Source organism: Symsagittifera roscoffensis, chromosome 8 (genome assembly GCF_963678635.1).
Source record: "Symsagittifera roscoffensis chromosome 8, txSymRosc1.1, whole genome shotgun sequence".
Taxonomy (NCBI): domain Eukaryota; kingdom Metazoa; phylum Xenacoelomorpha; order Acoela; family Convolutidae; genus Symsagittifera; species Symsagittifera roscoffensis.
Window position 1 is genome coordinate 55,824,451 of NC_087069.1, and position 24,182 is coordinate 55,848,632.

At 37.1% G+C, this 24,182-nt stretch overlaps 1 protein-coding gene across 1 annotated transcript in view; it reads right to left on the minus strand.

Annotated features, from left to right (window-relative positions):
- The window catches only part of LOC134853067 (glucose-6-phosphate exchanger SLC37A2-like), a 74,644-nt gene extending 52,071 nt beyond the window's left edge, over nucleotides 1-22,573 (minus strand). Inside the window, exon 1 of the mRNA XM_063868997.1 lies at nucleotides 22,326-22,573. The gene's annotated coding sequence lies outside the window, so the exon portion shown is untranslated. The remainder of the gene's footprint in view (nucleotides 1-22,325) is intronic.
- Between the last annotated feature and the right edge of the window lie 1,609 nt (nucleotides 22,574-24,182).

The following is a 24,182-nucleotide window of genomic DNA, read 5'->3' on the forward strand; positions in this document are numbered from 1 at the left end:
TACTGAAAGAAGAAAATGAAAAAAAGAAAATGAAAAATGTCCGGTTACCAGTTAAAAAATTTGAGTGGAACGATCAACACTCAGTAGTTTTTGAGGATATAAAAAAGGCAGTTGCTAATATAGCCTTATTAAACTATTACGATCCAGCAAAGCAATCTAGGGTAAAATGCGATGCAAGTCATAGTGGGCTAGGGGCTACTCTAGAACAATGGTCTCATCAAAACGATTGGATACCGATCGCATTTGCTTCCCGGTATTTAAATGCTCAAGAAAAAAAATATTCTACCAATGAACTTGAGCTATTAGCAGTAGTTTGGGCGGTAGATTGCTTCAAACACTACTTACTGGGGAAAGAATTTGTCATAGCAACTGACCACAAGGCATTAACATCAGCTTTGGGGGAACATAGATCCAACAAAACGTATCAATCTCGTTTAACCAGGTGGGTTGACCGATTACTGCCCTTTCAATTTAAAATTACTCATATTCCGGGAAGGGACATGGGTATCGTTGACTACTTGTCAAGAGAACCTAATGGGGAACCGTGGCCAGAATCGGAACTGGATGAGAGATTCGTAGTAACGTCTATAGAAAGTTTCCATAAAGCACTCGACTGTTTAAACAGTCGGTTTTGTGAAACAAACCAAAGTAGCACTATAAACATTCCAGAACATTCTAGAACACCAAGAGAAATTAACTACTGTAAAGACAGCTCATCACGCGGTTGCTATGACAACCAGTTTGTTCAAAACCGGACAAAGCTCGACCGGAACGAAAACGGTCAAAACTCAAGTTTTCAAACAGTTGAGAATCAGAAAAACACATTGGACAGAATAGCTCGTGAGAAACATTTGGTCGATATTTCAAAATTCAACACAATTTCTAAACAAAATATAATTTAAACTCAAAACAATCAGAATCCAAGGAAACGGCGTTGTCGAAAGAAATGGAAAGAAGTGAAACAGGAAAATCCAAGAAAACGAAAAATAGACAGAACGGAAATCAGAGGGAGGACGAACTAACCGAACAAGTGACAGAAACCACCTTCTCCCGAACACAGATGGTGAAGAGAGGTGCTGCGTGCAGTCGACAAGAGTCAGACGACTCTGATTCAGATGTACCACAAGTTGAGTGGAGACCATTGAGAAAGCCAATAAAGTCTAGAGGACTTAAAGAAATTCAATCCGGAAATGTGGCAGGAAGTAGTGGAACAACTCTGATGTCATTTTGGGACCTCATGGGGGCAGAAAGACCAGATAATCCAAAAAGCCTACTCGAATTAGAAGCACGGACAGTCTTGGACGATCGGAACAGAGGTGATCAGTCATTACAATTAAATACCCAAAGTGAAATCCCCCAAATTATTGAAGTGGACCTTACAGCCGAAAGCCCTTCGGAAAGCCCAGAAGTCAGCATGATTAAAAAGGAAAAAACAAGTCACGACTCCAGGAGAAGCAAATCAGATCAAAATAATGTGCGTACAGAAATCAGTCTTGACAATCTCAACAAACTATTTGATAGAAGCCTATTAGCGGAGCTGATATCAGAAGACGCCTGGATGGACAGACTGCGGCGGGTGATTGAGAGGAATGATCGATACAGCTTCGAGCTGATGGGCCCATATACCAACCCTCTCTGGCACCAACTCTCAGTTGTTGACGGCTGCATCCTGGTTGACAACAGATTAGCTGTCCCGGAACAATTGCGCTTGGCAGTTCTAAAGAGTATCCACCGCGGTCACCCAGGCCAGGAAGCGATGCTAGATGTGTCAAAATACCTGTGGTGGCCGCACATGCACAAGGATATCGTCAACCTTGCAGAGGAATGCAGAAGTTGCACCCGCTATGGTAAGAATGCCAAATACATCATACCAAAAAATGCTACGAAGCCTCTGCCACTGCTCACGCAGCCAGATCAAGAAATTCAGTTAGACTATGCTGGTCCACTTGAAGATTACAAAGGAAAAAAAATTATCTGTTGGTAGCAATAGATAGGTATTCTAAATTTCCATCAGTAAAAATCACTAAATCAACAGGGGGCAAGTCGTCAATAAAATTTCTTCGCTCATATATTGATATACATGGAATACCTGAATCAATTAGAACGGATCAATTTTCCGGGTTCAAGGGCAAAGCAATGAAAAAATTTTGTTCCGACAATAACATCGAACAAAAATTTTGTCCAGTTGGAGACCATCGCGGATGCGGTTTAGTAGAACGCACTATACAAACCATCAAGAGAAGGTTGGGAGTATTGCTACTCGATGAAAACGTAACATCGATAAAATTATGCTTGAGTACGATACTTCGTGACCTTCGTTGGAGTAAACAGAAGACAATTAAAATGTCGCCATTTGAGGCGCACTTTGGGAGATTGCCAAAAACAGAATTTAAAATTCTCAGTGATAGGTTCTTACAAAACTCTGATCGTTTAGATAAGGAACACCTGGAGCGCTCAGCTCTGACGGCTTCGCAACTCAAAAAGAGAATCGACCAGTCTCGTGACAACTTAAAGATTGTCCGAAAAGGACAAAACAGCCGAGATGTGAGTCCATTATTCAGGCAACAAGTCGACTCGGCAAAGGATCGAGCAAGAGCGCGGGCCCTAAAAGAGCTTCTGGAAGCCAATGCAAGATGGAACCAGACTCGACGCGATACTTCGGCCAACGATCTAAAACGTACAGTGGACGAGACGAGTACCATTAACCCCGAGCTACGCAAAGAAATGCTATATTCGTGGGAGCGGGGGTTCATTGAAGATAAGCCGGAAGCCATTTCACAGCAACGTCAGTCGTCACCAATCCTGATGCGAAAGGACGAGGGGAGGAAAAGCGGTAAGGCCCTCACGAAACCTCTGAAGGGAAGGGTCGTGGCCGAAACGCCCTCCACGATCAAGACAGCTGCAGGGTCCATTTACCGGAAAAGTGACATTGCTAAGGTTAAGGTTGCTGTTCAAGACAAGGAGAAAAGCAACAACAGACGATCCCCAACGGGAGAAGAGCCTAAGAAAAAACAACAGAGGCAATCGAAGCGACAATCAGACGAACAAGATGAGGCTGAATTGAGTCAGTCGGACGAAGAATTGTTGCTAGAGCAGCAAGGTGCAGCCAAGGAAAAATTTCAGGACAGCCCAACGGTGATCACTTCAAAGGACACTCTGCAAGGCGGTGGCCTGAATCTGGCGGTACGAAGAGCAAAGCCGAACTTGGCTGGACCATTCTCGAAAACACCCAAGGCTAAAGTGGGCTCAAACTCAAAAGACGCACAACAAGTCAAATTACAGAATAAAAATGCTGCGACGGCAGCAGAAGTGAACGAACCCCAGGCGCCAGATCAAGCATGTTCGTCGAATACTATGAAAAACAAGAAAGAAATTTCACGCACTACATCTCCTGAAACAATCCTCGACACATTCAATAGTAAAGATATATCGGCGAATGACTGGAATCGGTTAGCGGACCAAGTACTCGAACGAGGAGTTCAGCGCACGGCGGCAGAGATTCTGCAATCCAAAGAGGATGCGGAAGACAAAGAGGAATCTATGAATCCTCCGGGGTTCTCGGATGAATCTGAAGTTGAGGAAACATCAGTGCGCAAAAGCGGAAGAGCCAAAAAGGGACCAACCAGATACGGAAACCCGATTAAGCATTCGGTGAAATCAATCTCGTATCAGAACAACCTATTAGACTTAAACCAAGCCGCGCTCGAAGCATATAGAATCAAGCTTGCAAATTTTAAACCCGGTGCGTCTAATTCTGTGGAGACAAAATTTGGTCTGCTGGAGAAACATCTTTTCAGGAGAAAGTTTGGCAGCGAGGCTCTGGATATAACCCGTTCCTGGAACGCCGAGTGGCGAATCCCTTTACAGTTGGAGGAAGAACACGAAGAGAGAGATGGAAAATGATTAATCAAATACACAAAGTTAAAACTCCCTAAACTGAGTACTAAAACTCCTATTCATTATTATTTAAAATTTTAATAACATATTATAAAAATTTTCTTGATCGAGGGGGTATGTGGTACCGCAACTGCTACTGCTATTGCAGTAATTACAGTAACTATGCAGTCATCATATATTGGCCTTGACAGTGCTATTCACATCTGCTACTGCTATCGCAGTAACCAGGCAGTCATCATATTTTGGCCTTGATAGTGCTATCCATATTGTTATCTTTAAATTATATAATCCTATTATAAAAAACCAAGGTCAAAGAATACGTGACCTTTTACAAAACCTAGAGAGTTAATCTCTCAGGCCTGTGGCTAAGAACACAGTCAGCAATAAACTAACAACAGAAAAACATACGGTTTCAACATGGTTAATTAAACTCTTCGAAACCAAATCAGTTTTCACTATACAACCTCAGAGGTATTGTTAGTTACCACAAATAGATTGAAACATAAACTGCTCGTATCGAGGGCAAAATCTTCAATGATAGGAAAGCCCGTTAAAATTCAAAAAACGATCGCTTTTTTATAAACTTAAATGAGACCCTTGAAAAACTGGAAAAAAAGGGTTTCAGCTGAGTATCAGAGTCTTTTGAAAAATTTCCCTGCACGCTATGAAGAAAACAAGCTGGTGTAATTAGAGTCTACCGACGATTTGGTTGTTATAGTTTGCTCGGCTGATATCATTCGAGCGAGTTCTGAGCCTAAATTGATAGCCGCATACGCGCAAATATACAAAGAAGATTGTGTGTTAAATGTCCCAAATTAGCCAAGTTGTTTACTTTCAAACCGGCATTACGTGTAGAAACCAATCAGAATCAAAACTTCATTTTGAAACTCTGCTAAAAGTGCAAAATTTATCAGATAGTGAAAAACTTGATTCAAAATGCGAGTCACAAAGTCTAATTTTGTCTGATGAAAAAAAAAACACTACTGAGCACAAACATTCGTCCCTCATGAAACGTCAAAACAACGAGACAGATCGCTTCTGGGCACCTAAAGAACCCTCCATATTCCAACCGCCCTTTATTGTGGATATGAAATCTTTTCAGTTTATGATAATTTATATAAAAAAATTCAATCAGTTACCAAACTGTTGATTGAAAATGGTAAAAAAAGACATCGGATGAATCAGGTGGAACATTTTTTAAGAAAAAAACAACATAAGCAAAATTTAGCTGTGGTTTAGAAAAAAACTTACTCAGAAGAATTTTTTTAAAAATCGTTGAAGTTAGCTTATGACTGCAAAGCGCAGCCTAAACAAACACAGAAGATTAAAACCTCTATAATGAAAGAAGCTAAAAAAATTCTTAATGATTTTGAATCAGTGTTTTGTTATGTTCTGGCTTAGTCACGAGAACGGGCGGATCAAGGTTTTCACGAGGGGGAGGGGGGGCAGATTTTCCGAGCTCTCCTTAATCACGCTAAAAACCCAACTTTGACTAAAATTTTTTGAGCCGATGTCATTTTTTGGCAAAAAACAGGCCACAAGTTGCGTTTTGGTTGGCTCTCCTCTTTAAGTTAGTTTATGTTGACGCCGAATGCGCTTAAAGAGAAAACTTAGGGTTGGTCAGCCGAAGTTGGATGGGATGTCATTAAAAAAACGAACCAAAGGGAAGACTCTTTGATTGGCGAGTGGGTCGTGTCCGCAACCCCTCCCCCTACCTCAATCGTACCCGGCTCACGAGGTTCATTTTCATACTTTTGGTATAAAAAAGGGCCCATATTATCTGTGGCGTTTTGGTTGAAGCAAAATGAGCCGTTAATGACCCAAATATAGTATTTGAAAAAATTTAAAAAAAAAAATGCTCAAAAAAAAAAAATTATGAAAATATATTGAAAAGAATTTAATTTATTCCATACTAAGCAACTGACATTGATAACAGTTTTCCTGAAAATGAAAAAGAAGAAATTCGCAATTATAACCCATTATAATCGATTATAATCGATTAAAAATGGATTATTTTGCTTTAAAAACAAGTTTCATTTTCTTCCGAAAATAATCGATTATAATCGATTATAATCGATTATATTGGGATTATATTGCTTAGAAAAATATTATCATTATAATCCATTTTTAATCGATTATAATCGATTATTTTTGTAATTTTATTGAGACTCCCTACAAAAATCCATTATAATCGATTATTATCCATGAAACTTCGGTGCGGGTGGTCAATCATTTGGCACATAATACAAGTCAAAACTTTGAGTTTTGTGAATTGTAACTGGTTTCCGCGCCAGGCCAAAAACAGGATTCCAAGGACGAATAACTAAAACACTGTATTACTCAAAACTGCTCCAAAAACAGGCAAAACTTTGCGGAATTCGGATTAGTTGGTGGATTCCATACTCAAATAATAATATATAGGTTTAGTAGGTTGAAGCTGTCGTGGATTCCGCAACTGTAAGTGGAATCCGCAACTGTAATTGGAATCCGCAACTTGTAAGCAGAATCCAAAAATTCTAAGCGGATTCCGCAAATTGGGAGCGGAATCTGCAAAATGTAAGCGGAATCCGCATAAAATTGCAGAAATCACTTACTTTTGCAGAAAACGCTTACATTTACGGAATCCGGAACAACCAGCTATATCCGCTCAACAAATTTAGTATGCCAACAAAATCTACGTTACAAATTTACGTTACGTCAATGTAACTTTTTTTGTACAAGCAAGCTCAATTGTGCTTTTCTACATTTTTTCGGACGATTCTCATTTTTTTTTCACTTTGCTGATTTACATCTTGTCCCTTTATTTTGCCTCAATCATATTCACTATCAGAGAGAAAACGGCCCCGCAAATTTCATGGTTAACAATCGATTATAATGTTTTTTCAAGGTTTGTCTCCATAACATTCTGAAACTTCTGAATTTTCTAAGTTTACTGAAATTCAAAATTTGTAAATAATTATTTACCAATTTTGAAACTAATGAAGCAGAAATCAGTTTAATTCAATGTCATGAGATAAAATGAACTATAATGGACTATAAAAGATTATAATAGGTTATATTAGGTTTTCATGAGCAAGTGCCTAGATTTTACAAAATTTCGAAAGTAATTGTTCAAAACTTGAACGTTGCAATTGCAAAATTGTGTTCCGCCACAGCAAAAAAAATTATAGGTTCTAAAAATCTTTTTTTTTCTACTTGTCTTACCTTCGCCCCAAACACTTACACTAACTGCCACCAGTCCTGCTTCCTTATTTTACCACCACCAGCACACCCCCACTGATTACCCCTTTTAAATTAAATCAAGAAAAATAGGTGGACGTGGGGTAGGTGTGTGGATAAATGTGGGGGTGTAAGTTTGGTGTTTAACTTCGTGTTATACTCCCAAAGTGTAATTCATTTCAAATATATGGCAACATATTTGAACACGAAAATCGAATTTAATCGATCTTTTCTTTCAAGGAACCTCAGTGTGATTCTCCTCAATCTTTTGTTTTGAAAAAACAAACCAAAAAAAAGCAAAATCTCAAGCACACCATAAAGCTTTGTTTGAATTGCTTGATGACAATCTTCGCTGTTCTATCCGCGAGTTTCCTGGGTTTAAAAAACTCGGCATTTGGACACGAATTTTTTGAAGTTTGATAATCATCTATCGAAAGTTTTGTCAGATTACGGACAGGTTTTTTTTTTATTTTTGACTGGGTATTTCCAATCAATTGTTTGGACCTGTGAAGAGGCTTGTTTTGGTTATCAAACAGACATTACCGCCTGCACCAACAAAAACCGATTGCAATCAAATTTTTTTACAGGTAACACAGAGATCTCCTTAACAACTCTGCTCAATTGTTTCTAAACCAACCTACATTGTTCAAATTTAAAGATAAAACAAATTAAATCAGCGAAACTGAGTATAATGCATTTAAATATATGAGGCATGCTTCGAGCAAGTTTTTCACCCAAATATTTGGCCCTTAAAACAGATATTTTTAGTTATCCTCCTTTGGTACTTACAAACGAATTACTGATCCTATAAAAATAATTCAACGGTTAAGCATATTAATGAATCTCACACTGCTTGCAAAAGGGGAGAAATAGTAAAGGAATCCGAAAAACCAATAAAATCACCCACCAATCCCAGCAGTCATGGCGATCTTTGTCGAATTTTGACGAATCTTTAAAAAAATTTGATCCTTTTTCAAAACATTGACAATATCGCACCAAAAATTTTGCAGATATCTAAAGATCGTGGCGTGAATTCCAAGAATGTTGAATAAACATTTTTTGCCAGGAAGCTGTTAACGTTTTATTTTTTTTTCAAAATGTTAGTTTTTTCGCAGCGATAGCTCATCCTTCCAAAAAGGAGTTTTCAAGATATTTGTTAAATTTTATTACAAAGTTGCGCTGACCTTAAAACTTGCAATTCAAGAAATTTCGTTTGAATTTATTTTTTTAACGCTAAAACCCTTAGTCCGGAAAAGTTTTCAGCGAGCTTTTTAAAACTATTAATTTGCAGTAAACTACATTCCTCAGTTGACTATAGCTCACTGCATATCTGAAGGAGATTCTACTCGAGTAAAAGATTCAGCTAAAATTTGGGAGTTAAGCCAATCATTATTTCTACTTGAAATAATTTTTATTCAAAAATTGAAACAAATCAGTTTTTGTTACTGTTTTCAGCATCTTGAAAAAATTTATCCAAATCGTTTGAATCAATTTTTTGGGCAATGAGAAAGTTTATACGACAGTTACAAATAGCTGAAAACTGTTATAAATCAATGAAATCCGGTTAAGAAATTTGTTTTGTTCAAAAAATTGTTATATTGCATAGAAACCCTGAACACCGGATTCAAATCGTTCAAATTCTTAGTTTCAGTGAGTGCAACCTATTAAACGGAAAAGTATTCGAGTTATAGCGTTTATAACGAGATGCAAATGATTTTTCCGATTTACACTAAAATATTTTTCTTCTACTTGGGTCGTTAGTGGATCAATTTGCTTGAATGAAAATTACACGGAATTTATTGGATAAGTTTAAAAAATTTTCCTATATTTACATTTTTGGGTCGCACAAAAATGGGCCAATTTTTTGAGCCAAACAAGTTCTTCGGCAGTTCATTGATTTTTTGGGTCGCGCAATGTTGCGCCGATTTTTTTTGATCTGGCGAAGTTGCCCCGAAGTTTCTTGGTTGCTCGAAGTTGAGTCCTCATTTTGGGCGTGTATAGTCGCCGCGGATTTTCTGAGATCACTCACAGCTGCGCCATAAGTAAAGGTCGCACAGTCGCGACATGTTTTTTCTAAAGTTGTGCAAATTATTTTGTGTCCCTTTTTATTCGCAGAAAGCCTAAGCATACCCGCACTCGGTGCATAGACATTTGTGTCCAAGACATTTGTGTCCTTGACAAAACAGTCCGAAATGATAAAATTTGACGAAGTTGCTATTCCAACCTTCAACAGCATTGTTGGTTCTGGGTCGCCCGGTTATTACACGTTGATGACAACTCCAGCTGTCAACGTCAAACCTGGGGTTTTGACGAGTTCCATTTGCCGCCGAGAGCCGACCAACGTAATTGTCCTCAAAGTAATTGAAGATTGGGTGGGCTGTCTCAGGGCATGTCTTCTGAAGAGTTTCGAAAGCAGTAGAAACATCACTTACAGGCAGGAAAGCGATACTCAGCAGCATTCGGACATGCTCTCGGAATTCCATATCTAGTCTGTAGTTGTTTGTGTTTCCAGCTCGGGATTACTGCTGCAGTCTCTCTGTTGATGTCTCTTTGTACGGAAAGAATTGTTTGACGGGGTGGCTAATCTGACACAACTGCTCTTGTTTTGAGAGCTGTCCTGAATTTTCGTTTTTCAATATCGACTGTGTTCATTTATGATAGTGACGTTATCTTGGAAAGTGCGCACATGGCCATTGCATTTCGATAAAACACATCGCCACGAAATTGAGGTGTCTGTCAGAATCCGATATTTGAAGTATGCGTATGCATCATAAACTAGCATTTCGTTGTTTTTATTTGTCATGAGAATTTCCATTGTCAACACGAACTCGAGAGCAATAACAATGAAATTATGATCTCTCGTGTCTACGTTTAGCAACATTATCAATCAAGATATAATTGTGTAGGTATGTGTAAATGATTTGAGTCCTGTGTTAATTTCGTCTCTAATTTGCTACGCGAAGTAATTTCTGGTCTAAGTGCTCAGTTGCGTGGCCTTATCGATTTAATCCTTCCTATTGAGAGCTTATCAAATTAATCCGGTCATTAACTAGTGTGGCAATAGCCTGGACAATTTTGGGACAATTTTGTCTGGGAACCAAATGTCTTGGACACTTTTTGCATTTTGGACTGTTTTTGCCGGGACATAAATGTCTGGGACACGGTTACATGTCATTTTGCCCCAAGTCAACTTGTCCCAGCCCAATTTGTCCGATTCCAACTTGCCCCAGATGACAACTTGTCCTATGCCATCTTGTCCCATATAATAAAAAATGAAACTTGCCCCAGATTCTTTGATATCCTCGTAGAACATAATGTCGGCATAAAGATGAAAGACTTGTTTGTGAACAATTAAGCTTGAAACAAAATGCGGAATCATTTAAACATGCGCTGAATCAAAATGAGTTCACAGCATGCATGAACAAAATGAACGCGGCAAAATTTCAATGCAATTTTCATGTCGAGTTAAATATTTCAAAAGATTGATTGCTGATTTTGTAAGCTTCAATAGCATAGTTAATAGTGCACAACACTCTTAATCAAGAAGTCAAGAGTTCAAAACTTGAAGAAGTCAAAAAATTTTAGTATGAAATCAATGAAATGGAAAACCGCAGGTACTGCCTCGCCCCTTAAACCCCCCTATACTGGGTAACCCAGAATAGGGGGCGGGGTGAGGGAAAGAGCAAAATTATTGCAGTATTGGCCTTTATCATCTCTCAAAATTTGGACCCTGTACGATGGCTATAAGTTAAAAAAGTGATGATTTTTTAAAAATCAATTAAAAATGCAACAAAATGCCGACAATTAAGTGGAAATTATGCCGACAATTTAAAAATTACGAAAGAGTTAAATGAGCTAGTGCATATAAATAGTCAACAACATGGTCTTTGTTGAAATTACTAGAAATGTTTTGTATTTTTTCATGAATGTCCCGATATTTCTTCCGCCCATGATTCTGTGTTCCCCCCATAGCCTTCAAAATGTTGAACTTCTGGTTTGCTGAGTCCATTTGAATCTTATTCAAGAAAGTGTAGAGGCTTGGGTGGCTCCCTTGAAATAATGCTGTCACTCCAAGATGCCAACCTTCAACGGCGTTTGTCGTTCGTATCAAGCCTTCCGCTGCTTCTTGGGAATGGTTCCAGAGACTCATAGGGAATAACGGTTGCCTGCTGTTTCGCCCTATTGTTTCGCCCTTTATATAACTTCTCTGAAAGTATGAGGCAAGTTCGTCAATTTTATCTGACAGGCTTTGCTCAAGATCTAATCTGTCCACCACATGCTCAATCTCCTCAATGACGCTCTCGAACGATTGTTCCACTAAATCAGTTGGAACAAAACTGAGAGCGGGTATTAAACGCAGTGCCAAGCTTAGCTCGCAGTTGTTTTCATAGGCTTTCTTTAGGCCTAGCTCGTTAATTTTGCGTAAAAAGGCCTGGCAGAGGTGAAAGTAACAGCCTTTGATTGAAGACTCTGGAAACGCACTTGTAAAAGCGTTTACGGCAGCTCGTTCGAAATCTAGAAGGATCCTCGATGGTTGCGCGTTATCAGAGACAGAGGTGATGGCTTTCAGGAATTTTGAGTACGTTTGTTCGGTTTTGTTTGGCAGTAGAGCATAAAGGCATGGCGGGTAAAATCCACCGATTTGAATATGAACGGTATAAAGCTGGTAAAATTGCATTGGGCAAATTTTGAATGTACCGTCGCAAAGCCAAAGAGAATTGTGAACTTGGAGGGCATGAACATTATCTCGATCACCGAAAATCAAAATTCGCTCTGGATCCATAACACCACTGTCGAATAAACAGAAATCAGAATATTCCGTCGGAATTATGAAATGCCTGTCTTTAATGATTGGCAAGGACGGGACCAAGTTCTGTTTCTGGCGGTTAAGAGTTCTGTTTATTGCTGCACGACTGGGCAAGGATAATTGAACAGCTTTCTCATCAGTTACTTCCTGGAGACAAGTGGCAATTATACTACTATTAACAGGTACAATTTGCTGCCTGGCCTCTTTTTTCATTTGATGCATGATCTGGTTTGCCTCAATTTTCCCAGGTCTAACATCGTGGCTGTGCTCATTTTTTGTTGAGACGAGTTCATCTCCTGCTGTGACGGCGAGCATGCGGCATTTGTGTGAACTGTATCTTGCGCATCTCCAGTGCTCAGTAGTTTTTGTCGTCTGCTTTTTTGTGAAATCGTGTCCGTCAATAATTAGCGTTCGTTTGTTTCGTTGAGATATTCCCCACGTAAGTTGACTCATAGTATTTATGTTGAAGTATTTATGTGGATGTTTAAGAACGAAATGAAATGGTAAACAATGAAGCAAAATGAAAGAATAGCCGTGTTTCATTTTGTTTCAAAGGCGCTAATTGTGGATTATTGTCAAAGTTTGGCGTGTAATTACCAAAAATTATGCTTTTTTAGGGTCAGCTTCGAATATTTTCAATTAGAGTCTTTTGTTATCTCGAAACGAGTCCAGTGTACATTAGCACTTGCTGGTCCTCAATTTGATCATCAATGAATCAAGTAAAAGTGTTAAGTATGGGATAAAACGGCATAGGACAAAATGTCATGTGGGGTAAGTTGGCATAGGACAAGTTGCCATGTAGGGCAAGTTAGTATAGGACAAGATGGCATAGGGCCAATTGACTTGGGGCAAATAGTCCTGACACCCTGGGACACAAATGTCCTGACACGCCGCAATCTGTAAAAAGAAAAAATATTCGATTATATTATAATTATAATTGTACTTTATATAGCAAATTTATAATCAATTTTAACCGCCAGTTTTAGATCGTTAAACGATTTATAATCCATTATAATGATAACATTTATATAACGATAACATTATATATACTTTTTGCGTAGCGAGGGTCACATCATACCCGTTTTTAGTCACAACAAAAGAAACAGAAGTCCCCAATCTCTGCCTGGAAGGAAACAACCACATGCATACATCCATTTGCTTGCCGTGAAAAATACGTAAAGTACAAAACCTAATCGACGATCAAAACGAAAAAGGTTTTGTACTCAACGTAGTTTTCACGTCTCGACCCAGCCAGGCTTGATATGATTCGAATGAATTTACCGAGGCAAAGCTGTCTATGTTTTGACTAGGTTCGACCGAGGAAAAACATTTGCACTGAATTCGACCGTCGAACTCAGTCGAAACGTTTTTCTCCTTCCAAAAAACTCTCCGATTGAACTCAGTCCAAATGTTTTTCCTTGGTCGAACATAGTCAAAAGATAGACAGCTTCGGTCAAGTCATTCGAATCATATCAAGCCTGGGTCGAGACAGTCGAAGCACAATGAAGTTTGGTCGAGTCAGTCAAATTATATATCGCAAACCTCGACCCGGGAAGTTCAAACATTTGTATGAAAAGTGATTGCGTGGTTTCTGTGTAGTTTTCGTTCGAACGAAATGAGCCAATAAGGGTCCAATTATAAGATGCAGTTTTGGGCACTAATTCGGTTCGATCACTTGCACAAGTTTTCTATGAATAAAATAACAGCTCGATTGACTCTCTTTTGAAAGTATTGAAAAATGAGATATCAATCTATTGAAAATGGGTCCAAATGAGAAAAGTCGCAGCCTTTTTACTTGACCCCAAAAGCAATTAGATCATTCTATTTTGGAGTTAGAACACCAACATCTTCCACATGGTACAAATACAAAGAAAACGTTACTTTAGTTTGTAGAAATAGCATGAAAATCAGATTTCACTGGAAACAACTAATTCGTCACATAGTCCGAAAATTGGAACCAGAAAGTCAAAGAAAAATGAAGGTTGTGATTCACAGATAATTTTCAATTAAGGCAACCTCTGCAGAGTATAATATCAACAGGGTGATTTCAAAAATATGTTCATAAAAATCTTCTATTATTCTACATTTAATTGGGCTTTTAAAGTGACTCTTAATGCAAAAAACAGAGGAAACTTGCTAAAATCGTATGATATAAATCCTTGAGTTGGATTATTTTTGTTCACGCATGTTATTGCAATTTAAAAAATTGTCATTGCATTTGGTGCTGAACAAACTTTTTGTCTAAAGTCAACCCAATTTGAGAATAGCGCATTTGAAATTTCGAATGTTTTACGTTTTGTCCGGACAATTTTATCAGCACTCGGAAGTGCTGGATTAAAACAACCGGACAAAAATAAAAGAATTTTTAAAGGCGTTGTTTTTGAATTTAGTAAAATTGGGCCAAAAACGGATGAGGACAAAATTTGCCTGAAATTTCATCAGCTTGTTTATGGTGCATTTTTTTTCGACAAAGTTTGAACTAAATTTTTATCCTTAAAACGGGTCAAATGAATTGTTTCACGGTTAGGAGATATACAAGGTCAATTGATGTAAAAACAACCATTTAGGGCGTAACCATTGATTTGGGGTGTAATTTTGGTTCAAGTTTTTATAAACAATTACGCTATAAACAAGCTGGTGAAACTCCAAGCAGTTTTTGTCTTTTCAATTTTTGACCGAATAATACCAAAATCGAAAAGAAAGTTCTGTTTTATCTCAATTTATCCGGTTGCTTTAATTCAGCACTACATAGAGCTGATTTAAATTATCCGGACAAAACGTTCAAACTTTGAGTTTTCAAACGCACTTGTTCTGAAATTGGGTTGACTTGAGACAAAAAAATAAGGAGAACGTAAGTTGCATAAACTTTTACTAGAAGTAGTATGAAGTTTTCGCCAAAATTTTCCCCCCAAAATGGGTCATTTTTTCAAATAATCAAAAACTACGTTAAAACTATTAATTTAATTGATTAGGAAATTGTATCAAAAGAAATTTTTGACACAGCCCAACAAAGTTCTCTAGGGTAAAACTTCCAAAAATCTGTACAAATGAATGAATGTTGGGCTAATGGTCAAAAAATGTCTTTTTCACTTAAAAATCAAAATATTTGCTTGAAATCAAAATTAAAACTGTTTCCACAAATTTTTGAAGATTTTTTTCTCATGTAACTTTGTGGGGCTTTATAAGTGGCTTCTTGCGATAAAGTTTTGTCATCAATGATTTTTGGCAAAAAAATGAATCATATTAATTTTGGTAAAAAGCTAAGCAGTTTTTGTTTCCTTCGTTTTTTGTCCAACGGCAACCCAATTTGAAAAAATATACTTGAAGTTTCGATTTTGTCTATCTTATCCGGTTGTTTCAAGCCAGCACTGTAGTAGCCTGATCAGCACAAGATTCGATGACAAGTCAATAAATCACGAAAAGATTCTTGAACAAAAAACAATCCAACTCTATGAATTATATCGAAAAATTTTGGCGAAGCTTTGCTGCCTACTGCAACAACAATCACTTCAAAACCCATAAACTTGCCAAACCAAAAAAAAAGATTTATATAAAACACGTTTGAAAACAACCTACATCTTGAAAGAAGGTTCAAAAAATCAAAGTGAGATTACAGCTTCTATAATCTAGCTCCCAACTTTCAGTTGGGACGTTTTATCAGGTATTTACTGTTTTTCTTTTATGCGGAATAGGTTCTAAAAACTATATAATGTTCTCACAAAACTGGTTTCACAAAACCAATAAAACGCGGTAAAATTTGAGCTGTTGTAACCGGGTCGGAGTCCTTGTTTTCTGACTTTCTCGGTCGCGCCGATGACAATTCCGCAACCGAAATATCATAGTTTGGACAAGGTTTTACGTCGCATACGAAGTCTTGAAATACTTTACCTCGGTTGCGATGGTCGAAAAAAATAGTCGCGGCATGGTAAAAAAATCATCCCTGTAGGACTTTGGTCGAGACGATTTCGTGTCTATGAGTTCCGAACCTACCATGCTAGCCGTTATACTTTCTATCCCTGATATATTGGAACTTGAAGTCTCTTTAGATGAAGCTGTTAATTTCACGCAGTCACAAAGTCTTTTTCGTTGCGGCGGCCGCGGTTATTTTTTCTTCATTCGCGCCGGTCGTGTGTAACTATCTTTTGGTCGCGTCGGCCGCGATTTATTTTCCTTTGGACGCGTCGGTTGAAGTTAAACTTTCTTCATTTGCGCCGGTTACGGTTGCTTTCTCTACGTCCGCGCCGTTCGCGATTAATTTTTTTTCGTTCGCACCCTTCGCAATTGACAAAAAAACACAAAAAAAACTATAAAGTAGGAATTTTCAAAGACTTTTTTGTGGTTGTTTTTTCGCAAATTTTCAAATAAAAAAAATAACGGAAACTTGTAGGCCAAAAATTTGGCTGTGGTTCATGAGATTACCAAAAAAACCACTATTTTTTGCTAATTTCTGAAAAAATATATCAATCTATACCTGAGTCCCATATACTACACTGGATACGTTTTTCACAAAGTTCGTCAAAATTGATTTTTTATTATCTCCAAATTAATTTGGATCGCTAACTACAACTAACTAAGAATTTATCTAAAATTCATTTTTTGTTGCGAGTTTTTTTTCTGAAAACTACATGTTAACCACTATCTGAAATTTCTCAAAAGCATTTTGAAAGAAATGAAAGTTTTCCAGAAATTGATTTTTATCTGTTATTACGGTATAGAAAGTCTTTCAAAGAGTTGTTCGCGATATTTTTAAGTTTTGGAAAACAGTTGCTATCCTAGAACTTTTCATACAAGAAATTTGTGAGATAGTGGAAATTTCCTACAAATCTGATAAGAAATTCTAGGATAGGGGAATTTTCTGTAGGATGGTCAGCCCGGGGTTCGGTCACGCCGGTCGCGGACACAATGCCTCGGTCTGCAAAGTCTGGAAATACCAAATTTCGATCGCTGTGCTCTGAATATATCCAATTTCAGTTGCGGCAGTCTAGAAAAACCAAATCAACTTTTGGTCGCGACCGTCTGATCATAAAGCCAAGGCCTCGACCCTGAAACTGCTCAATTTCGGAGTGCTCGAATCGGGATGCATGAATTTGGTTGGTGGGAATCAGGAAAAACCAGGAGGTATGAACCAGTCAAATTAAGAACCGGTCTCACCATATCAACCAGCAGAAAACACAAAAATTTGAAAAGTTGAACTGATTTCATACAAAAACGGCTGTGTTTTCTTTCTGCTGGTTTAGATGATAGCAGGGCTTGATCGCTTTACTTCATCTGGCTTATAAAAACTTTTCTTAGTTTTCTTTTTTTCTTTTTTTCAGCATTATCAATCAAATTCAAGATATCTGATTCGCCAGTTTTTCGAACTACACTAATGGACAAACATGAGCGCCAACTCAGATTTCCTATGCTCGAAAAGCCTATCTTTTAGAACCATTTTGGACAACTTTTACTCGCTATTTCAAAAAAACTGTTACATCGACCGACAGAAAATGATGAGAACTCCCCTCTCTGAAAGTATCTTCTTTTAAATTAGAGCACTTACCTGTTTTTTCCGGGTCTGAAAAAGCCAGTTTTCACCGTCTGCTTTGGGTTTTGAATCGTAGTGAGCTCTTTCTCGAAAAGTGGATTAAAAAATTTTTCGTGCGACGTGAAACAATCTCAGCGAGAAAATTAAAAAAATCAGTACGTCAATGTTATACTTAACGCGCTCCGAAGCTTCTCCGATTATTATCTATTATCTGGCGATTTTGTGGTCGGACAAAAAATTGTTCTTCTAATAATCAATTATCTGGTGATTTTGTGGTCGCAGAGTAGAATAATGGATTTTATGGAGAAAAAATCCATTAAAAAACATTAATTTTATGTCGATTCTATTGGAATTATAATAGATTATAATAGATTCCCTCACCGAGCGACCTTGGATCATAATCGATTATATTGTCATAATATAGCCCGCAAAAAAATGACAAAATAATGGATTATAATCCATTAAAAATAGATTATAATCCTTATAATTTTTGTTAATATAATCCATTATAATCGCTTTTAATCGATTATAATGGATTTTCTCGAGGGGTTTTTTTATGAAAATTATAATTTATTTAAATTTATCTTATTTCCAGTTTAGTGCAGATGCTACGTAACACGTTTCATAAAATGTTACATTTCAGAACAAAATTTCTATACTTTTTGGTTTCTGTATTCAAATTCATCGCAGTTTAACACTTTATTTTACTGTCTTTTTACCACAAACTCCCCCCCCCCCCAGCTTAAACACCCCCACCCTCAGTTAAGCCTCCAGTTCACTACCCCCACCAGTTTACTACCCCCATCCCCCAGTTTACGCCCCTCCCACTATTTACCCTCCCCCCAGTTTACCACTTTATCCCCCCCCCCCGGTTTATTTACCCATCCCCCCGGTTATGCCCCCCCCCAGTTTACACCCCCCTAGTTTACCCTACCCCTTCAGTTGGGGGGGGGGGTAAAACCTTGAGGGGCCGAAGGGGCATATGCTTTTAAGAAGAGAAAAAGTCAGTTTTTCAGACAATAAAATCCATTTTTTGACAACATAATTGTTGTTATGGGTCCTAGATTTTACTGCAATTTAATGGCGATAGCAATAGTTTTTGTTGCCAATTTCTGGCAGTTTTGAATTCAACATATTTGCAAAAAAAAAATTGCAAAAGGCCAGGAGTTTAAAATATTACAGTTTTACGAGTCTATAATAATTTCATTTTCAGGCGGTTTTATTAACTGAAAATTCAGTATTACACTTGAGGGAATGTCAAATTACCCTACGTACAATAACGAGAATTAATAGAGTGAAACCTTTGATGAAAGAACTAGCCAATGTAAAATTGTAACAAACTCATTCTGCGAAGTTATTTTGCACCATCGGAATCCTCTTAGGGCCCAAGTAGGGACCGAAGACATTAATTATTAAGCCTTATAGTTTTCAAGTTACAAATGCAAAGGGAAAAACTATCTCTCATTTTTCAACAATTTGAGTACGTTGTTACAATTATTCATGATCTTAAAATGGGCGAACAATGTTTTTCGACCCGACCCGCCGCAGAACGACTTTTCTGTACTAAAGATGTGAACATGGATTGGTGCAGGGGATTAAAATGGAAGAAGAATTATTACACTTATCTTATCGAATACTATACTGTTTGTAATTAGTCTTCAACTTTCCTTACCTTTGACATTTCATTTTTTAAATTCCTTAATCAAATCTTTTCCAGATTTTATCAGAAAATGAAACAAAGATTCCTGGTTATGACAAAAATGCTGTCAAATGAAATATTATATTTGTTTACACCTGCCTTACAACTTTTACAATTTTCTATTCGTTAATATTTGCATCTAGTAAATCCTAACCCAAAGTTTATAGCTGTATAATTTGTTAAGGACCCCTTGGTAAGCCTGTGGATGACCCCAGGTGGACATACATTTAAGATTAGGGGTTAATTAATGCCCAAATTTCCATTTTTGCTTTAACTACATAAGTTTAATATCTGAGCTTAACTCAGTGTCGTAAAGTGCTTTATTCCTGTGGTTAATAAACACCATGATCGTTTTTCTTCATTTGTTTTCCGTGGTGGGTTTGTGTGAAACCACAAGATTATATTTTCCACCTTTTATATATTTACAATTTTACACTTTGTCCTTTATTGTTCAAACATTTGATAATTAGCCTTAATATCCGAATGTAATTCGGGATTATGAATATTTGGTCATTTTATATTGATGTTTAGCAAAATGGAATATGACCCAATTCTAAACTGGAACTGCAGAAATGCAGACCCAGCACCAGAGGAGTGTAAAAGAAAGCTGCCTCTCAGGAAGAAACAACGAAAACCTGTAGCAGTACAATCTTTGTCAATGGACGACGGGTTAAATAAGAGCCCTCGGAATTTCCCCAGTCTAAATCAAAGATTGGAACTGCAGAAGAGCAGAGAAGTAAAATTGAATACTGAAAACCCCAGATTTATAACGAGTTTGAAGTATTCAATAAAGCAAAACTATAACAGATGGCAACTGCCATCGTTTATTGAAGTCGTCAACTCGACGACAATGGAAAAAGCTATGGTGCCTGTCGAGTTCATAACCCAACAAGAAGTGGTGATAAAGGATGAAACCCACTTCTGGAAATTGAAGAAGGGAGAAGAGCAAGGCTACATTCTGAAAGCAGGGGGAACGCAAGTTACCATACCGTTTGAGGGAATAACTGCCTTCCCGAATCATGTAAAACCCAAGCAGGAACAAGAAGATATTCAAGAGCTTACGGACGGGATGAGCAGACTGCGAATCAAGAACAAAATAATAAAAAAAAGAAAATCGTCAAGTTGCAACAAAAACTCGAGGCTTCACAGAGGAAGATAGCGATCCTCAGATCGTAAAATGTGGAGCTAGAAGCCGGAAGGAAGCTCTAGAAGAAATTTAGAGCTCTTGAGAACAAAAACCTTATATAAATTTGAGTTCATTAACCTAACCTATCTACATAACTTTTTCATTTGATGTTCTTTTTAAATGTTATAACTATAGTATTTAATCATTAATGTGTTTAAATTTTCACCATGGTAACTGTAAGAATCGAACAGCTTAATTTTCTTAAAAAAAGGGGTGAAATGTAGTATTCAAAATACTACACAGACAAAAGACCATTGTCTTAATTGTTTATTTAACGACCCAATTCTAAATTGGAGCGTGCCATTTAAATTAAAGCCTTATTTCACTAATTCAGATATTTACTGATTTACTCTTAAAAGGACTATAAAATCTTGTTTTGAAAATCCACTCCTTTTTAAAGACTTGTCCAATTTTTCTCGATTTTTCATGCTCACTATTTTAAAAGGGCGGCGATTAATAACGTCTCTTTTAAATTTAACTTGAAACAAAATGGATAAATATTTAGCAGTCTTGCCGGCTGCACTGAAATTCTCCTTGCTTTGATTAAGCAGAAATGCACCTGCATAATGATGCATCAGAGAGAGTAATATGAATTTTTAATCAGAAAAACTGAAAGCTGCGGTTTTCATCAAAGAGGAACAATTAAGTTAAAAATATTTGATTTGAAAAAATCAAATAAAAACTAGTTGAAAAATCCCTTATAGGAAAGGGAGAACAAAGGAGCAGGTGAAACCTGAATAATTAAACACTGAATCTGCCGCCGGTTTATGCTTACGAGCAAAAAGACTGGCCTGAAATCTTCAGTGTTTCATTTTGCTCAGTAAGCAGCAAGTTAGATCTTTTCAGTCAGACCTTTTCAAAATAAAAAATTTTTCTTTTCTGCCTTTACAATAAAATTAAATTAGCCCTTTTTCACAAATAAAATAGAGAATAAACTCTCATTTAAAGTTCGATAAAATTATAAATCGAGATACTCGAGATACCCACACCTAAGGAAGTCTGGACTACAATTACCCAAAGGACTAAAGACGATACTGACGACCAAACTAGAAGTGCCGAAGTGGACACAATCAAGGGCGACCCAAGAAATACTAATCAGTCATCGACCTTAGTAAGAAGATAAAATATTGATGAACAAAATAAGATTAACTCAACCTCCCCTGATAGGTATATTTCTTTAAGCTGTTCGATTCGTTTATATAATCTAATAACCCTGTGCTTTGTATTTAACCAGCTAATTAATTCGTACCCTTTCTAACTACTGTTTCTACTCTAATATTTGTCAAGACAACTTGACGATCTAAGGTGAGACTTATAACTTAGGATAAAATTACTAAGCATTCAACCAGCAATGAGCGCTTAGTAAATTACAATAGATTTTATTGCAATTTTATGGCGATTTCAGGGCGAAAAAAATAGATTTCGTTGAGATTATGTGGAGATAAAAAAGTATTTAGTGGAGTTATAAGGCAATATAATCTTCATGAAAATGATCTATTTTCTTTCTATTATAACAGAAAATGTTGCTTAAATTGTTACACATAATCGCTTATAATGGCAACATTTTCCGCAATATTTTCTCAATATAATCTATTTTTATCCGAGAAACTTCAGTGCGGGAACTCAGCTAGAAAGCTTTTCGAAAACTTGAAAAAACAGATGATGAAAACTTGCTTTTGCCTGCAAATTTTCCTCAATTTTTAATTTGAAGCACTTATCATTTTTCCCGGGTCTGAATAAGTTGAGACACAAAAAAAAATCGAGAATACGATCGGCCATAGTCTGATCGTTTGCTGTCGGTCAATTTAAAAATTTCGTTGAAATTCGAAGTGAAAAATGTCTAAAAAGGCTGCCCTTAAAGCAGATAGGAACTTTTAAACTAAAAACTTAAGTGTGCGCTTCATTTTAAGTTTAAAAAGAAGCCACCGGCGGTCTTGGGCGCCTAAAATCTCATGAATTGTTATAATTTTAATGAAACAGGGCAACGACTTACCATAATTGTGTTAGGAAAGCTTCGTTAGGGTAACATGTTACGCGTAAATAAGTTCGCTTAGATTGGCATGGTAGTTAAACTCGGATACAAGTGAAAAGTGTAACAAGTACACTTTGAACAGAAACGCATTCATATAAACACACCATACATATACAAATGCGACTGAATGAATGAGTAAAAATAGACACGTGAACACATTTGACTATTTTAGTTCACATAAGAGTAGAAACTGAAGTAAGAATAACCGCACGGTTAAGAGTGGTGTACGCATAGCCATTGCACGAACACACGTGCGTGGCTCAGGAAAGGGAATAGCATTTATAGGGGGAATATATTTGTTATACGCACGGACGATCTATTTGTGGAAAAGATACACAGAAAAAATCGGAGGACAAAAATCAGATTATGAAAAAACGCACAATTGAATAATTGTAATTGTAGTGTATTATTTTGCCGCTAGACCCGGGTTGAGCTCACATTGAAAATTAGCAATAAAAACAGAAAAAAAAGCGATTGCCTTATCGATGAATTATCAATGTTCATTGCCACAATAGCAAGTTTTATCGATGGATTATCGCTAATTTAGCGCTGGAAAAATTATCAATTTTTTATCGTTGAATTATCGCTTATTTAGCGCTGGAAAAATTATCAATTTTTTTGCGATGAAACAGCAATAAATCACGGATGATGTAAAACGTTTATAACGCTCGGAACTTTGATTGAAAGTTGAATTAAATACGGAAAAAAACTGAAATAAACTAGACTTCACAAATGTACAATCAAAAATTCAATGAAGCGAATGAGTTAGGACCGATGTGGTTAACTCATAGAGTAATTTCGGATAGGGTACACCGTCTGCTCGTCACGCTATCTTATTTTCGGCCGGATAGATTCGTGCAACTTCTTAGTCTAATACCGATCCTAATCTTACTCTTATACTATCTAGTCTCAGGTTGTTTAACTAGTCTCTGCTAGGCTCAATAGATCTAGGGTATACTGGTTTATTGCGGCTGCTGAAGTGCTCGGGAGAGTCCAACTAATTTCTAAGTTAAATTCAAATCTCTCTGGTGCTGAAATTACAAGTAACTTCAGCACTTACAAATAAGTGGATTGTTAGTTAGATGGATCATGATTGGTTAATATTAAATACTTTACATTGGTAAAACATTTAATTTATCCAATCATAAAATGTAGTTTAGATCAGGTTCCACCCATCCGGGTTTTACAGAGTTTTTTAGAATAGTTCTTCTGCAATTCGAAGGATGGATGATGGACGTTTGTTTTTGGCGAACATCATAATTTTCTTCCGTTTCCTCTTTTGTTAGGGAAGTTCCAGGAAGCTGGAGTTAGAGACATAAGACGTTGTGTTCTTCTTGTGACAACGACTAAGTCTTCGCAACAAACTCAAATCTGATTTCAGAATGGTTGGCTATGTCAGGTTTTTCTGTTCTTCGTGGAGAACTTCTTTTGTGTCTGATCTAGCTTGGGAATGGCGTGGAGATTGTGCGTGGAGGGGATGCCTGGTTACTCGGATCTGTACGTATACTTGAACATCGAGGTGGTCATTGGTCTAGTTCAATGAAGTCCTTTTCTGCGAGGTCAAGTCGTACTCTAAATCCTTTGAGTTGTGATTGTGAGCGGCATATCGATTGTAGTTGGTCATTCTCTCTCGAGTGTAGTGGGGTCGTCTTGTCTTTTGATGTTCGTCCTTGGTGTTGTATTCTGATCTATATATTGCATCATGTGATTTTACATTTTATAAAACTTTTATTAGTTTAATATTTTTTAATAATGATTTTAGTTAGTTGTTTTCACAAAAGCTTTTTGTTTTAGTTCGGTTATTTTGAAGAGTTACTC